General features: G+C 43.4%; 1 protein-coding gene across 1 annotated transcript in view; it reads right to left on the reverse strand.

The window, feature by feature from the left end:
* The window catches only part of NPHP3 (nephrocystin 3), a gene marked incomplete at its 5' end in the record, with an annotated part of 1580737 nt that overhangs the window by 935228 nt on the left and 626750 nt on the right, over positions 1 to 18759 (reverse strand). The gene's annotated exons all lie outside the window — the stretch shown is intronic.

Genomic DNA, 18759 nt, shown 5'->3' on the forward strand with positions numbered 1-18759 from the left:
ACCAGGATAAGTGGCAACACTATGCCTTACTGGCATATGGTGTCTGGCTACCTTCTATCTGGCAGTCTGTCAAAGCTCAACTCCTACCACTGTTGGTCTGTGGGTGGATAAGGACCAATCAGATGCCAGAAGCAGGATAGTTTTTCATAGCAACAGATATAAGCCCTTCAGTTTTTACTTGGGCCCAAAAGGAAGAGCAGATGAAAATGCAAGCTTTGCAAACAGCTACAGTTCCAAACTAAAACACACACACGCACACCAAAAATTACTGAACACACACAGCAGCAATTTTCAAACTATGCCCATCCAACTAAAGGGGTATGGTGAGAGGGTACTGACAGTAAGGCACTCTGTTCTATTAGCATCTGCTGCTACAAGTAAGTGGAACTTACATAATTATACAATGATCAACAAACACACTGCCTTACTGGCATATGGGTAGATTCCCAAAGCCTGACCAACGGGTCTATATTACATCCTCGAACGTTTAAAAACATGAACACTGGTTGATCTAACTTATTTTCGCGAAACTGCAAAATATCGAAGCAGCAGAAACTCTATTTTTTTCCTAGGGAAAGAAATCGGTTGTCCGTTTCTCTTGCTTCGGTATTTTCAGTGTTATGGTGGAAAGTTACCGGTCAGATTCAGGTAAGTGTGCGATTGTGTGGATGTGAGTGTTAGGGTGATTTAGGTGAGTTAGGGTTAGGGCTCGGGTTAGGTGTGTGTGCGATTGAGTGGACATGAGGGTTAGGGCAGATTTAAGTGAGTTAGGGAGCAGGTGAGGTGAGTGTGCGATAGTGACGGACCTTAGGGTTAGGGTTTGGGTTAAGGTAAGTGGGTAGTTAGTGGTGTGTGCATAGTTTAGTGTAGGGTTAGGTATCAGATTTTAGGTGTATGTGTGTGGATTTCTGTTTGTTTGGTGTGCTTGTGTTGTGTGTATGTGTTTTGGATCAGCGATTTTTTTCCCTGGGAAAAAAAGTCGCTGATCTGACAGTTCGAGATTGTAAGCTTTCGCTTAAATTAGGTCGATCAATCAGCGTTCGCTTTTTTAAGCGTTCGATGATATAATATAGACCCTGACCAACCTGGGAGGAGGAAGGATAAGGGGGTCCAGGAACCCCTGGACAATGGTCCTTGCATAGCCTGCTCTGGATCTAGAAAAAGCACCCAGTTTGTAGTGCTTTGTGAAGGTATGGACACAGAACCAAGTTGCTACCTCTAGAACACTTTGAATCCACTCCATTCCAATAAGCATCAGAACAGGAAAAGGTCCTGGTGGAATGTGCCTTTACCTTGCCTCGATTCGCCTTTCCACGGTGGCTGTAACAAAAAAAAATACCAGAGGACAACCAACATACAAAGGTTTACTTAGAGTAAAGCTGACTTTTCTTTGCCCTCATAAGGGAATAAAAAGCCTTTTGGCCTTCCTAAAGAGCTTTACTCTGTCAAGGTAATACCTGAGCTATAGATGCACATCCAAGGTATGAAGTATCCTCTTTTCCTTTATTTTTAGATTCTGGAAAGAACACATGATATTAATGGACTACTTGAGAGTGAACCCTGAAACCACTTTTGGCATGAAAGAACGATTAATACACAACAAAACCCTATCCTTGTGGAAAATAATGTAAGGATATTTCAACCATGAGAACTTGCAGCTCAGAAACTTGCCTTGCAGATGTCAGAGCAATAAGCAAAACAGTTTTCCATGTTAAGAACTTAAGATCAGAGTGGGTTGATGGTTCAAGGGGTGGTAATGTCAATTGTTCCTGAACATAGTTGACAGCCCATGAAAGACAACTTTGTTTGGAGGGGGGGTCTCATATGCTGCAATCCTTTCCTGAACCATTTTACCAAAAGAGGAGGAGGAAAAGGGGGATCATTAGGCAGACATGCTGAGACAGCCGCTAAATCCATCTTAAGGGACACACACAATAAGCCATCCTGAAGAAGCTCACATAAATGTGTGCCCATCCTCAAACCAGGGCTGCAAGTATGTCTAGAACAGAACTTCTCTAGCTGTCTGATTTTAAAGAAGTGAACAGATCCTCTTGAGTTGTTCTCCACATTTGGACTATATCCCAGAACACCACTGCATTGAGCTTCCACTAATTCTGGTCTGCCCAGGATCTGCTTAGTCTGTTTAACACAATGTTCTGGCCTAACAGGATGTATGAAGCCTGAAAAGTCAGAAAATACTAAGAAGCCAGCTCCCAGGCCATCATTGACAACCGCACAGTGTAAGACCTCGTACCCCCTTGTTTATTGAGATTCCACATGGACCTGGAGTCCATAAGTGATGAAAAACCTTCAAGGCATGAATCAGTCTCAACATCTCCTTGATACCGATGTGCCTCCATGTATCCTTGGGCCTCTGAGTGTCTTGCGCTTGTTTTTCCATTGAGACAGCTCTCCATGCGAACCAGGACATATCTGTTTAGATAAACTGCCCAGGTATCAGAGGGCAGAATGAAGTCCTGTAACTTTCGTTTGATAAAAGGAAGCATTGTTAACTGGGTTTCTGGGGAATGAAGATGCTGGGTCCAACAATTTCAGACATACCATCACATTTTTCTCATATGAAGATGAGCCAGTGTATCATAAGAATCATGGAGGCCATCAGTGCCAGAATTTTCAGGAATTCTCCGGTCAAGGCAAAATCCTCTTGGAGAATTCCGGGAACACCATATGTTAAGACAGGATCTTGTCTTCAGGCAGAAAGGCCATTATTTTACTGGAGTGGATTAGACAACCTAAAAAATTAGTTTTTGTGAGTGGGTCAGGCATGACTTCAGGAGGTTGGACTTGAACCCTAGAAGACAGAGTAGGGCTGAAACCTTCTCTAATAATTACAAACACCTGGACACAGACTCTGCACAAATCAGCAAGTTGTCTAAGTAACGAAAAATGAGGATGCAAATAGTCTGACAATGAGTCACTACCACAAGGTATTCTGTAAACACTTGAGGAGCAGTGGTTAGCCAAAAGGGCAATACTGCTCACGTTGAGAACCATTTGTTGGAAACCACTGTTGGCCACGCCACCTTGTTGAGAGACAAGTTTAGAAATGTAGCACCCAGAAGGGGGGGGGGCTTGAAAAAGATGAGTACCCTGTCTCAACATAGTAATAAATTGGGAGGGTCATTATCCTTTTTGGGTAAGGGACCCCTCTTGCCAGGCTTGGCAGAACTCTCATCCTGTTTCCTGGTATTGTCTTGGAACTTGTTAGGCTGGTACTTTTGTTTACAAGACCACTGAAAATCATCTTACTTAAAGGAGGAGAACATGAGGATATGAAACACATTCAACACCCCTTACATCAATTTACCTCTGGATTCCTTGTGTTTAAGGATCTGATTAGCTGCTGCTGTACCAAACACACAATCACACTCAATAGCAGCATTCAAAATCTCATTTTTTAACTCACAGAAATTCTGGCTGTGCAACCAAGCACATCTCCTCAAGACCACAGACAAAGCTGCATTTCTAGGAAATACTGTCAACCCCCTCTCCAAGGCACGCTAATGTATGTTTTGACACCTGGAAACATTGAAAACAATTTCCTTTACACAGACTTTTTGCTCAACAGGCAACAATGCATCAAACTCTTCTAAACTATACATCCACTTCAACACAAACTTACACATAAAACAGTGATATTTAAATATTTTAAAACTATCAAACTGGACTACACAAGCCTCAACCTGAGATTCTAGCCACCTGCCTAATTTATCTTAAGGGACCAGATTTGAAGACAAGGTCTTTTTTATTACAAACAGTAGCTGGGGACACAGGTGCAGGGCACACGGCCAAAAAATCTTGAAGAACCAGCATGTTGGAGGATACTCCAAATTTCCTAAACACTTTTTTAGGGACAGCCTCAAACAAACCAGAATTACAAGCTTTCTTGAAAACGTCCTCCAACACCAGGATCACTGGAGGAAAGGACTCAATGACTGGTAACCTCATCCTCCAAAAGATCACAGCCTGCCAATCTTGAGGACAGCAGAAGATTGTTCCAAAGTAATTAAATACATTCCTAAATATTGCCAGCATTTGTAAAAAAAGAAAACATTTGTTTTGGTTCTTGCACCAGTTCATCATCAGAGGAAAGTGACTGTTTTAAGTCAGACAGATCTGAACCCTCAGATACCGGATTCCCCACCAAAATCAAGATTCATTAAAGGAATGACAGGCGGTGGAAGCACTAATGTTACTAATAACCGGAGTATGCACCTCATAATCAACTGCCTGAAGAATGGCTCTAACCATTGCCACCACTTCAGGTGAGAAACCAGACAGTGATTGCTGCCCCACCACCTGGTGCGACTTGTGTCTCTTTTTAGCATGCACTACACACTGGTGGGAGAATCCTTGCAGAAAGATGCATCAACCTTAGAAAGGCATTCCGCACCCCTGCTTCCCTTGCACCTAAAGAGTTTGGTTCTCTTGTACCAGAAACAGGAAAAGGTACAACCCCCAGAGGATACGTCTGACCCTATTGTCATACATAGTTGTGGTAACACCACTGTACTAGGGGACCTGGAGATAAAAGAAGGTGAGAGGTCTGACAGCCTGCCTAGGCTGATACCACTGTGGAGTCACAAGCCATAGGCTGAGCCATAATTTTTTGCTTTATTTTTATGTTTTTTAGGTGCAGACATGGTAGACAGTTGAGGAGGGGGTTATAGTATCAGAATCTATAAAGGCAGAGATCAAAAACTAGCTGGGTCAGAACCAACTAATTGGAGCTGTGTAAGGATCAAGTCCTTGGGTATGAGCCCAAATAGAAAACCTCTTCCATTTGCTGGAATAAATCTTCCTAGTAGAGGGCTTATGAGAGGAAGATAAAATATGAACTACCTCAGGTGAAAAGTGATGAAGCCCAACTAACAACGGAAGTGGAGTAGCCAGGCTGTCAACCAGAGGGTCCTCTGAGAGGGGTGGAACTGTCCCAACATGTGTGTCAGAAGTCTGGTTGTGGGTCCAGAGTCCAAGGTATGTCTACAATGTAGGGATGGAGAAAGGGGAACCAGACTTGACAAGGCCAGTGTGGAGCAATTAGAATCATTCTGCTTCCCAAGGATTGCGCTTTCTGAATCACTTTTGATAGCAAGGGAAATGGAGGGAAAGCATAAAGCAGACCGGAGGGCCAATCGTGGACTACAGCATCCCTGGGTGACTCCCCCTGTGGGGGGATCAGCGGGAAGTAGCTGCTGCATTTGGCATTGAGGGGACTGGCAAAAAGGTCGCAGCAAGGCTGACCCCATCTGCTGAAGATTCGTTCTGCCACTAGACGATTCAGGGACCACTCGTAAGGCATCAGAATAGCTCTGCTTAGCCTGTCTGCTATCACGTTGGACTTCCCCGGAATGTGCGTTGCCACCAGAAACCGTTGGGAAGATACTGCCCAATGCCACACTCGCATAGCCTCACTGCACAGGGGGTATGATCTGGTTCCTCCCTGCTTGTTCAGATACCACACCACTGACATATTGTCCGAGTGTATTGCAATAGTTCTGAGAGGAAGAAAGCTCTGAAGTGCCTGCAATGCAAGAAGCACCGCTCTCATCTCTAGGACGTTGATATGCAGATGTATCTCGTGATCTCGCCATGTGCCTTGGACCGTCCTGCCGAGATAATGCCCCCCCACCCCATCTGGGAGGCGTCCATGGTCACTGTGGCAACCGGGAGTGGTGGAACGAAGGGTTTTCCCATCCAGATTGTTGGTGCAAAGCCACCAACTGAGATCCTGTTTGCATCTGCCTGTGAGCAAAATAGGGTGGAAAAGTGGAAGTCTCTGGAGAGATCATTGAGCAAAGAGGAGCCATTGAAGGAGCCTCATGTGCAATCTCGCTAAAGGGACTAACATAATTGTGGCTCCCATAGTCCCTAGGAGTTGGAGAACCCATCTTGCTTTCGCTTTCCTCAGGGGTAGCAGGGCGTGCACCTGTTGCTGTAAGACTGTGATTCTTTCCTGCGGTAGAAAGGCTCGCATTTGAACGGTGTCTAGCTCTGTGCCTATAAAAATGACACACTGAGGGCAACAAGCAAGATTTTTCCCAATTCAGTGTTATGCCCAACTGTTGACAGAGTGATGGTAGCGTTCCCTGGTTTGGATTAGTAGATGCCTGGTGGGGGAGGTGAGGAGTCAGTCGTCCAGATACGGAAACACTGGGAATCCTCAATGTCTCAAGTGAGCAGTCACCACCGCCATACACTTGGTGAACACCCTGGGGGCTGTGGTGAGACCAAAGGGCAGGGCTCAAAACTGGAAATGACTGGCTCCCAGCCGGAAGCGTAGGTGACTCCTGGATGCCCTGTTCATTTTGACATGGTAGTAAGCTTCCTTGAGGTCGATGGAGCACATCCATACTTCTCTCAACAATGGGAGAATCGACTGTAGTGTGACCATACGGAACTTGGAATTTTGTACATAGTTGTTCAGTTGGCTGAGATCTAATATGGGTCTCAGGTCCCCTGTTCTTTTCGGCACCAAAAAGAATCTCGAGTAAGTCCCTAATCTGATTTGGTCTGAGGGGACATGCTGGATGGCTCCCTTTTCTAGCAGCTTTGAAACCTCTGAGGCTGCGTGATCCCTTTGACTGGGTGGAACATCCGGGATTTTTCTGACTGAAGGGGGATCTGACGAAAAGGGGATGACATAACCTCCGGAAATTATTCGTAATACCTATCGGTCCTGGGTGATGCTTTGCCAGGCTTCCAGGTATAACGATATTCGACCCCCGACTGGCTCCAAAAAAGCACCGTCGGGCATCCCATCAGGAATGAAGGTAGGGAGAGCCGCGAAAGGAATCGCGGTCTCCCGAATTGCAGGGGCCCCCTCTGCCTCTAGGGCGGCATCTCCCTGAATAACTTCCCCCTCCTCTGCTTCTGGAGGGGGACTAACCTTGTGCACCAGGAAAAAAACTTGTGTGATTTTTTTGAACCACATCTTCCCACCCCGCTGGGCCTTGGGGTAAGGCCTAGAGGGAAGGGAAAAACAGACCCCTAGAGCAGACAGGGTCTTTCCCTTTTGCTCACACCTGGTAAGGGTGTCTTTCACTTTGGTTCCGAACAAAGAACCACCATCAAAGGGGACGTCAGTGAAAGAAGACTTGAAGGCCTCCGCGAAATGGCAAAGGCGCAGCCAGGCTTGCCTTCTAAGGGCGACTCCTGAGCTTACTGCCCTACTTGCTCCCTCGGCTGCATATGAAATGAGCTGCATGGAGGAGTTAACGATGGAATTGAGGGTAGAGACCTGGGTGTTAACCGTCTGGGCCACCGCCTCAGGCACGTTACCTGCAAGAGTATCTGCTAACTTCTTGAGGAGATCTCTCTGGAGCAGAGTAAAATGAGACAGGTAGTTCAGCGAACGTAAGGTAAAAGTTGCTGACAAGAGGGTACCCCTCCGATTCCTTGAGGTTGGTATCTGAGGTGAGAGACTCATCCTGGGAGTCTATGTGCTTCCTCTTGCACGTTTTCTTTCTAGGGGGATCCTCAGGCAAGAACTCTGAAGGGCCCTCAGAAACTTGGGGACCACTTGTGGGGGTATCTCTAGGCCTTGGGGCTCCGCTGTCTACAGATAGGTGTTGATCAGAGGTTCTCACCGGAGTGGTAGGGGACAGAATGATCGACCCCACATGATGTAGCTGATGATCTGGCCAGCGCAGTCCGCATGGCCTCAAAGGCAGCCCCCCCCCCGAGTCCGAGGACTGGCCAGCCTCTGAGACCATGACAGGAGTCGGGGTTCCTCCAGCCGAGGCACCGAGCGGGAGACTAGGAACCGAAATGTGCCCCGAGGTGTCCCCCTCAGGCCCGACTGAAGAATCCAGAGTCCCAAATCCCGTGGACGGCGCCGACGGGGTCGGAGCTGACATCGGTACCGATAGGTCTGGAGGGGCCATCAGAAATGACCTAGGAACATCACATGGAGCAGAACATTCTGGCTCCGAAGACAGAGATGCGCTCGGAGGAATGATCGAAGAATGATCGGGACGGGCTCCGGAGACGACTGGGATGGAGTCTAAAACAATTTTGCCAAAACCAGTGACTGGAGGAGCCTCTGCACCACCCTATCGACATCCACATCTGAAAGGGTCCTGGAGGATTTGGAGGACAGGGAGGGAGATCAAGATCTCATCTCAGGCGACACTGGTCTAAGATCGGCTCAGAAGAGGTTCCAATATAATTGGAGCCGACGCAGGTTCCATCAAAACCGACACTTCCTGCGGCCCCAAGGACAGTGGAGCCGAGGAGGTCAAAGCAAGTTATGTGACTTTCTCCGGAGGCTCAGAGGAAACTGAAGGAGCCGGAGATCTCTTTTTTGACTTTGAGGATTTTGACTTAGAACTGGAAGCAGAATCCATGGCCTCTTCGAACGAGGGTTTCAAGAGTCAATCCATGGCCTCTTCGAGCGAGGGTTTCAAGAGTCCCTTTAGAATTAGCTTATTCTATCTTTCTTGGAGCACTCTGGGACTAAAAGCATGGGAGAAGCTGCAGGTCTCCTGCAGATGGATTGCTCCCAGGCAATAAACGCAAACAGAATGTCCATCGGTGATGGACATCTTGTAACCACACAGAGCACTTTTTAAAACCCGAAGGTTTGTGCTCCTTGGAATCTTTAGACATATTTTTAAACCAGTAAAACCAAAAACCACAACAAGGAACAAGTCACTATCTGACAGGAAAAAACGACAGACACGCAAACCCTACTAAACGCGGAAACAAGTTTTTTTACACAACACAGCACATACAATCCTCAGAAGAGACACACACGGAGAGGACTAGGGCTAAAAACCTAGTCCTACACAGAAGGGAAACAGACACCAAAACCTCTAACTCAAATGGTTTGAGAAGCGAAACAATACAGGAAAAGAGGGGAGGACTAGGTCCTCTAACTGAAACGGGCCTAGCCCGATAGAACAGTTAATGGGATACCACAAACCACAATCACACAGCAGAAATACCAACACAACACCAACTAGAAATAGATATTAAAATAGCTTTTTGTTTATAACAGGTTTCTCAGAATAACAAGAAAAAAAGGGTACTTAGCCACAGCCAAGAGCGAGACCACGTCCGAGCTACACGAGCTGCAAACAAGATCTGGGGATATGGAGCAGTGCAGCAAGGGATACCTGCTTAGCCCAGCCAATAGAAGACTTCGAGCTAGAAAAGTTTGGCCGAGTCACGGGTAAGAATGTAGGCGAGATTGGACTACATAACATCTAATTTTCCCTGTCAAAAGATTCAAAATAAAGCCCTTAAAGCAACAGAAATAACTGCCTCAATTTAATGACAAGGCTATTGCAGAATTTCACTAAAATGGTCCCACTGCAATTCTCCAAAACATTCACCAAAGACCACAAAACATTTTTAAAAGGGTTTAAAACACCACAGAAACTAGCAAGCAACATAATAAACACAGTATAAGCTTATACTGTAATAAGAGAATAAAATACTGAAATGATACTTAAAAAAAAAAAAAAAGAAAAGAAAAAAAACAGCATTCAGCACAGTTCAAGCACTGACAGAAAAAAGGCAGGAGGAGGAATTAAAAAAACTACAGGGTTTCTTCTCTGAATTTTGAAGATGAAGTAAGCTAGAGGAGTAGTCTTCTCAAAGATCCTTCCAACTGGCACTAGAAAAAAACTGAAGGGCTTCTGTCAGTGGCTGTAAAGGACTATCTTGCTTCTGCTTCTAGCAGCTGATTAGTCGTTCTCACATAGATAAGCAGAGGGAGGAGTTCTGAGTTTTAACAGACTGCCAGAAAAAAGGACAGCAGGGCACTACTACCCATATGCCAGTAAAGGTAGTGCACTTATTGAACATTATTAGTTCTGAATTCCTAAAGGAGAAAACTTTTATGTTTCACTCCAAGGATGACAAAATCAGAGGACGACAAAAATATAGCACTCTGCATAAATGATTAACACACATTTTCAAATTAGTGTCAGAGTACACCAGTACAAGCTCTGCCATTTGCATAAAACTCTGCCACACATATGGTTGTTTTTGGACATAAGCATTTGCATCTGCTGTATTTGCATTCCTTCAATTTACTTTTCAGATATGTATGTGTGCTTAGGTTTCTGATGCAGAAGTGGTATGCATCTTATACCTGCTTGTACTGTATGGTGCGGAGCTGCTCTTTTCCCTTTAAACTTGTGCCTATACTATTAGCTACATTTACATTAAACTGAAATATTTCTAGATGCCTATGATATACTACTAACAAAATCAATGGACATCTTATTATAATCTGAGTATTGTGTAATTCAACCTAAAATGTCTTAATTAAACCATAAATAATCACATTGCTAACAGGAAAAAGTGATTTTGTGCCCACAACGTCTACCCATTTACTTGTCTACTTACTGTGCTTCTGACTCGAAGTTAGCTAAAATCCTATCATCTTCGACTTTTCCTTAAATAACATGTTTACTCTCTGATATACTGAATTCTGTCTGCTACTGTACTCAAACTAGCAACTCTTCAGTTGAACTCATCTTTTAATTATAAAACATTTTACAAAGATACAATTCATGAAACAAATGCTGATCAAAATTTAGGAAAAACAGCTAAATGATGCACTAAATAAATGTAAAACTGTAAATGAAACAGATCAATAAAGTACAAAATGAAATAAAAGTATTCAAATATTACTACTAGCAGTAAAAGTATATAAATTTGCAAAGTGCAAAAAGCTTAATATCTTAAAAAAAAAAAAAAAAACAGAACAAAACTGCAACACTTCAGTGTTTTACATAAGAAAATATTGAATGTTACTTAAGCAGTTTAAATTAAGTCATTATACAATTTAAAAGGTAAGCCATGCTAAAATAAAAAAAAAATACTTAAAAGTTAACCAATTAACAAATAAGAACACTACCTCCAATCAAAGGCCTTACAAAGTAACATGAATAAAATGATGTAAAAAGCAGCATATCACCTAACCAAACATGCCACACTGCAGTCTATCTACAGGAACACAACAACTAAAAAGGAAGCTCCATGCTCTCAAAAGTCAATTAAAAGACTATCTACTGAGCCTAGCCACAGTGGAGGTTTCCTTAAGCCAGCATGAAAGTAGGTTCCACAGATGTGGGGCCTAAAAGGCAAAAGCTCGAAAACCAGATATTTTTCCAACTCCACCCATGGAACCACAAACAGCCCCGGTGAGGCACAGCTCAAAGCCAGAGGACTGTATGGCACAATGTAATCCTTACAGATTTCAGCACATCATGTATAGCAAGAGAAAGCACTACATATGTTCATCATATACTGTGGAAAGAATCTACGCATTTACTCTTTTTAACCACCCTACCACATATTTTAAAATTCAAAAAACCCTACATCAGAATTCATACATTCTAAAAAGCACAATGTGAAACTTGTTTTCCTACGGTACATTAACATCAACTCATAGTTCATTTATTTACTTCTGTATTTATTGATTTTACTGGCCATGGTAGTCAGACTGTTCTGTGGTAGCTTCTTTTCAGCAGAGGCATGCGGAGTAAAGTCCAGTTTACAAAAATAGGCAGATCAATACAACAGAGGGAAATGTAAATGTTAAAATTACAAAATGTACATGCAATAACTAAAACAGCTATTACAAACTGCAGTAAGTAAAATATAGTCATTGCTTATTAATGCATGACAAACTGGCATACACAGTGAGGTTTAAAACGTCAAAATTAGAATTTTACATTTGTGGGTAGAAGTAAGACAGATGAGGTGTGGGAGTTAAAAACAGAAAGCAGAGAGGAGGTGGTAAGAGCAGAAAGCATGGACTAGGTCAGGAATCATTAATATATGCAACAGAAAAAAGAAGTTATGTACTCACCATAATGTTCCATCTGAGTAGTTCTACTTCATTTGTCTTCAACTTGTTGGATACCAGATCCGTATCGGATCCAAGCCAGCAACTTTATTAGCATATGCTCTGAGCTCTAAGCTCCTCCCCTTACCCATAACACACCTCCACTACCTTCCAACCCCCAGATCGAGTTTGTTGAATCTTATACTGATAACCAGACTTGAAAAAATACTTGTGACCTATAACTGCAGCCCGTAGGCTGTTCATACACCAAGGTCCGGGGAAAGGAGGGAGGGACGGTTGAAGACAAATGAAGCAGAACTACTCAGATGGAACGTTATGGTGAATACATAACTTCTTTATCTGAAGTAGTTTACTTTATTTGGTCTTCAATCTGTGGGACAGAGTCCCCAACTACTATACTCCTAGGAAGCTCTCATGGAAGAATATTCCAGAGCACCGCGGAACAAAAGGATGCTCTCCTTCTGGAAGTCAAATCCAATATGTAATGAGAAATAAAAGTATGAGATGAGGACCAAGTAGCTGCAGAACAAATCATTCAAAGAAACTCTAGACCAAAAAGCCGCAGACGTAGCCATCGATCTAGTGGAATGAGCTCTCACCTGACCCGGAGAGGACATGCCTCTGTCCTTATAGACCTGAAGGATGCATTAAGAAATCCATCTAGCAATAGTGACCTTGGAGATAGGTTTCCCCAAAAAGGGTTTATAGAAGGATATCCAAAAAGAAAAAAACAGCTTCACAGCACCAAGTATTAAAAATTTTAATATGAATACTCCAATATTCCAGAACAAAGCTTTCGGACAAAGTCCTTCATCAGTGTTGAACACGAACACTGATGAAGGACTTTGTCCGAAAGCTTTGTTCTGGCATATTGGAGAATTCGTATGAAAACTTTTAACACTTGGTGCTGTGAAGCTGTTTTTTCTTTTTGGATATTTTGCTGGTTTATAAGCTTCACTTTATGTCAGTGGTGTTTATTTTACTTACTTTATAGAAGAATGCAAACAATTGATCAGATTTATGGAAATTTTTGTCCTGTGTAAACAAAATTGTAACTGCCTATGAACATCCAGCAGGTGGAGTTTGTATTCCATCTTGTTAGTAAAATTAGGAAAGAAAACAGGCAAATTGATGGTCTGGTTGATAATGACTGGTGATGCCACCTTAGGAAGAAAGGACGGATTAGTCTGAAGGGAAACCCTATCTTTGTGAAAAACCATATACGGAACTTTGATGGACAAGGCCTGCAGTTCTGAAACCCTTTTGGCATTGGTAATAGCCACCAGAAAAGTTGTTTTCCAAGATAAATATTTCAGATCTGCTGTTGTAGCAGGCTTGAAAGGCGGAGCGACCAAAGCTTGAAGAACCATAGTAAGGTCCCATGGGGGAACAGGATACTTGACCGGGGTTCGTAACAAAAAGGTGCATTTAATAAAGGCATTACACAGTCTGGAGGAAGCTATGGAGGCAGAATTCTCGCCCACATGAAAATGAGAAATGGCAGCCAACTGAACCTTGACAGTAGAAGAACTAGCTCCATGTTGAAAAATGTCAGCTAGAAAATCGAGAATGGCAGAAATAGGAGCCGTGAAGGGGTCTAAACTCCTTTGAGATGCCCCCCCCCAAAAAAAACGTTTCCACTTGCTATGATAAACCTTCCTGGTCGAAGACTTATGAGCAGCCACCAAAATAGACCTAACTGAGGAGGATAACCCAGGAGTCCTAGTAATCACGGGAACTGGAGCAGCCAAGCTGTGAACTTCAATCTGCCCAGATTTGGATAAGGAACCCCCAAAGGTTGTGAAATCAGATCCTGAATGGGATCCAAGGCGGAGCCAGAAGGTGAGACCAAAGGAAGGGAAGCCATACCTAGAGAGGCCAAAACGGGGCAATGAGGATCACTTTGCTCTCCAGTCGACGAGCTTTCTGTAGGAACCTAGGAATAAGAGGTACTGGAGGGTAAGTAGATAGAAGAACAGAAGGCAGAACATGTACTAGAGCATCTCTAGGGGACTCCCCCGGCAGGGGGTTCAGAGCGAAAAACTTGCTGCACCGCTTTGGAAGGAGATGCAAAGAGATTGCAGAAGGCTAACCCCACACGCAGAAAATCTGTTCCGCTATTGAAAGATTCAGAGACCACTCGTAAGGCATCAGAATAGTCTGACTTAGCCTGTCTGCTAGGATGTTCAACCGTCCTTGAATGTGCGTTGCAATGAGAAAGCGTCTGGTGGAGATTGCCCATTCCCTCACTCTCATGGCCTCACGACAAAGGGGGTAAGATCTGGTCCCTCTCTGTTTGTTGATAAACCAGACCACTGACATGTTTTCTGACTGAATTGCAATTGTTCCCAGAGGAATAAAGGCATGAAGGGCTTGCAACACTAGAAGGACCTCCCTCATCTCTAGAACACTTATGTGCAAGATGGTCTCTATAGTGGACCACAGGCCTTGGTCTGTCCCGCCCAAACAATGGCCCCCCCACCAGAGTTGGGAGGCATCTATGGTCACTGTGGCTTGGGCTGGAACAAAGGGTCATCCCTCCAAAATGTCCGGAGAACACATCCACCATATGAGGGACAACCGATAGACTCGACTGAGTTGAATTGGATACGCCAACGGAAGTTCCAACAGGGACCACTGTACAGCTAGAGTCCACTGTAGAATTATCATGTGTAACCGGGCACACTGGAGACGCGTTATGGTCGCCGCCATTGAGCCTAAGGGCCCTCAACACCAACTCCGCCATTGGGAGATGAGAACGGTAGATCAGAGAGACATACATCCTCAGGTTTTGTACCCTCTCCGAGGTCAGGAAGATTTTGCGCTGTAAAGTATCTATCCTTGCTGTACAGGATCTAGGAGTGACCCTTCATTTTGGCCTATACTTGGTTACCAATCCTTGGTAAGGAAGGCAGACTCAAACTTGCTGTCCAAACTTCTGCTTGGTCTATTCACACTCTATTACCTTTCCCTCTCTAGTTATTTGCTCCCAATATCTCGGTTCCGTCGCTAGTTTTCTCGAGTAAATTCCAGCCCCCTATTGTGTATTTTTCACACCCCTACTTAAAGTCAGCCCTATTGTTGCAATCTTTCTCCATCCATGTTGGTTTAGTTTTCAGACTACATTCAGCTACTTTATGAATATAAAACACGGTATAACCACTTGCAAATACTTGACTGTAACAATATGTTAAGCACTGAAGTTCTCATTGAGTTCTGATGAAGTTCCATTCATCATAAGTAGGTGAGGTAATAATGTTATTATAATGGAAAGGCTACTTGTTGCTTGGTTTATCCAGTAGGTAATGTAATAACTCAAAGCCAAGCCTGTGGTGAGAAACTATTTCATGGCTCTAAAAATTGATTTTTCAACCCTTCATTTGACAGATCATGTGCACACAAGCAACTTTTTGATATGCCCAATGCAATCCCCAGTGTAATCTACTCTGCTAACTGCAGCTGTAAGAAGCTTGTTTGTGTTTAAGATTTTTAAAAAAATGGCACACTGAAATCAGTTTGTTCTACCCTAGTTAACAAATATAGCAATGCCAGTGATGCAACAGGTAGCACACTTGACTCTGGTGCTGAAGGTTGTGGGTTGGGTATTCTTGGTTAGTTGAGGTGACAATATTCCAGTCTGTAGTATGCATAAAGGCCTTTGTGCATACTATATACACAGTGTAGAATAGCATCAGTCTTGTACTGGTAGTACTATAGTAGGAATATTCTTACTTCAGCTAACTGGAATTTTAGAATGCTAAGGATTTAAATAATTGCATATATTACTATGTATGTGAAAATTATATTGTCTGATTTTCCTGCCTGTAAAAGGAAAGCAAAATGTATGTAGACTACAAAATGATACACTGCAGGGAGGATAAAAATACGTAAGTCTTACATGGTCCATGGAATTGTAATATGGGGTACCTGTCAAATCTTCAAACGCTCAAAATTTCGAACGTTACATGGTCGAGACCAAATGTTCAAAATTTTGAGTGCTCGAAGACAGACTTTCAATGGCACCGTACGGTGCAGATAGGGAGAATTTCCCTTTTCTGCACTGAAGTGCGGTCTCAGAGTTGGTATATTTAAGTAGGGGTGTGTGGGGGGGGTGCAGGGTGGCTTGCCCCCTGCCTACACTGTTAAAGTGTTTTTTTTCTGTTTTTTCTTTTCTTTTTTTTTTTTTTTTAAGTTTGAACATCCAAATGTCGAACATTTGGTCTCGACCATATAATGTTTGACATTTTGCATGTTCAAACATTTAACATATACCCGTAACATGGCATTGTTGCAACTTTATATGCATCCCTGAAAAAGGAGCTGTAGAAATACAAGCTAAAATGAAAAGGAATTGTTAGCTAAAACAAGGAATGGATTTGGAAGGAACCATTAAGGGACAAATTAATAGACAAAAGTGCTGTCTACTGAATATTGGTGTTGAATACTGTTTCATGGCTAAAGAACTCCAAATGCTTGGTAGTTTTTTTTTTCCAGTTTATCATGACTCTGGCAAAAGACTGATTTATTTAAAAATGGGATGTTTGAAGGGCTGTTTGAGGCCATAGAGTCCCACACATGGGGAGCTGCAGGGAACTTTGTCCATTAAAAATATTATGATTTTAAAATGTTTGACCTAAGCGGACTACAGAAGTTCAGTGTATACCTCTTCAATAAGGTTTGAGGAGACAACAACTGAAAGGAAGGAAACTTGAGAAAGATGTTGACAGGTCCAGAATTGGTCTCCAAGTGCCCTCCTTCCAGAGAAAGTACAGTTTTGTACCTACCATAAATGTAGATGTTCGAAGATCCACATTGCTGCAGTCCTAACACTTGGGTAGTCCGCTGTCCCAGTCGGCCCGAATACCAAAGTATAAGGCTGACGTCGGTCAGGGCGCATTAGTCTGACGTCAGGACGTCAGGGTACAAATGCGCATGACCGACGTCATATCCTCAGTCTTTTCTTGCCCCAGATGTCAGAAGACCCTAAAAAGATAAGGCCAAAACCAAAAAAACACCAAACACTCCTGTACCAAATATATATACAATATATACAATTTACAAAAGTACAACCCCACCCACACAACCACCCCTAAACACAGAGTGGAAGGAGGGAGGGTAAATTGGACTGCAGCAATGTGGATCTTCGAACATCTACATTTATGGTAGGTACAAAACTGTACTATGTTCTTCATCCCACATTGCTGCAGTCCTAACACTTGGGTAGAATCCCAAAGCTGAGGTAAGGGAGGCTGGCAAATCATAAAGAAGCTGGAGCTGTCAACATGCCCTGCAAAATAGCCGTGGCAAAACCAGCCCTAGATTTAGAGTAGAGAGGAAGGTGGTAATGCTTAGAGAAAGTATGCACTGAACTCCAAGTAGCTGCCTCCAAAATATCCTTAGTTGCCACGCCCCGTAGAAATGCTGTTGAAGTGGCAGTAGCCCTAGTGGAATGAGGCCTAATCCCAGCTGGAATCTCCTTGCCATGATGGGAATAACAAAATGCAATGCAAAACCCAATCCACTTAGAAATAGTTTGTTTTGACACAGGCTTGCCCTGAGAACTCAAAGCAAAAGAAACAAACAACTGCTGAGACTGCCTAAAATCCTTAGTCCTGCTTAAATAATAACGCAACTGCCTGTGTACATCTAAAGTGTGCAAAATCTTTTCCCCTTATTTTGGGGATCTGAATAAAAAGTGGGCAAATGAATAGTTTGGTTTAAAGCCACACTAGAGACCACCTTAGGCATAAAGGAAGGATTAGTACGTAATGATACCCTATCCTTATGGAAAATCAAAAAAGGCTCAACCGCCATAAGGGCCTGCAATTCAGAAACCCTTCTTGCAGAAGTAATGGCCAACAAAAAAGCAGTCTTCCATGACAAGTATTTCAATTCAGCAGTAGCCGCAGGCTCAAAAGGTTGTAGAGTAAGTTTCTCCAACACAAAATTGAGGTCCCAAGCAGGAGTAGGAGCTCTACGTGGGGGTCTTATATTCTTTGCCCCTCTAAGAAATTGCTTGAACAAAGGATGAGAAAACAATGGTGGGTCACAATCATAGTGAGCTGAAATCGCTGCAGCATGAATCTTAATGGAAGAGAAAGACAAACCTTTGTCCAATAACTCAGTAAGATACTGAAGAGCCACACTCAAATTAGGCTCAGAAACCTCCAAATCCTTTGCTGCACTCGAAAATAAAAATCTCTTCCATTTTTCTGCATACACTTTCCTTGTACTAGGTCTTCTGGCTTCCATAATCACATTCAAAACTTGAGGAAGCTGAGACCTGCTGTGTTTCAAAACAGAATATGCCAGGCTGTTAGATGAAGAGAGTGAAGCTTGACATTGAGCAGATGACCGTCCCTCTGAGACAATAGGTACGGAATCAAAGGTAAAGGCCATGGAGGCTCCCTTACCAGACTCCTCAGTAATGGGTACCAGTGTTGCCGAGGCCAATCTGGAGCTATTAAAATCATCCTTGGCTTGTCTTGTCTGACCTTTAGGAGTACCTTTGGGAGGAGAGGCAGAGGTGGAAAGGCATACACATGAAGATTTTTCCAACTGAAAGAAAGAGCATCCACTTTCCAAGCTGTGTGATAAAACCTTTTCGTGCAAAACTTTGGCAGCTGGTGGTTTAGTGGAGAAGCGAACAGATCTATGTCTGGAGTTCCCCATGACACTGTCAATTTTCGAAATACATGAAGATCCAGTTTCCACTCGTGGGGATCCATGATTTGCCTGCTTAACACATCTGCTAAGGAGTTCTGTGCTCCCGGCAGAAACCTTGCCTGAAGATTTAGTTGCAAGCTGAGCGCCGTCTCCCACAAAATCATTGCTTGCCTGCATAGAGGATAAGAATGAGTTCCCCCTTGTTTGTTGATGTACCACATGACAGTTGTGTTGTCTGTTAGAAT

This window comes from Protopterus annectens, chromosome 2.part0 (genome assembly GCF_019279795.1).
Source record: "Protopterus annectens isolate FY-2018-M chromosome 2.part0, PAN1.0, whole genome shotgun sequence".
NCBI classification, from domain to species: domain Eukaryota; kingdom Metazoa; phylum Chordata; order Ceratodontiformes; family Protopteridae; genus Protopterus; species Protopterus annectens.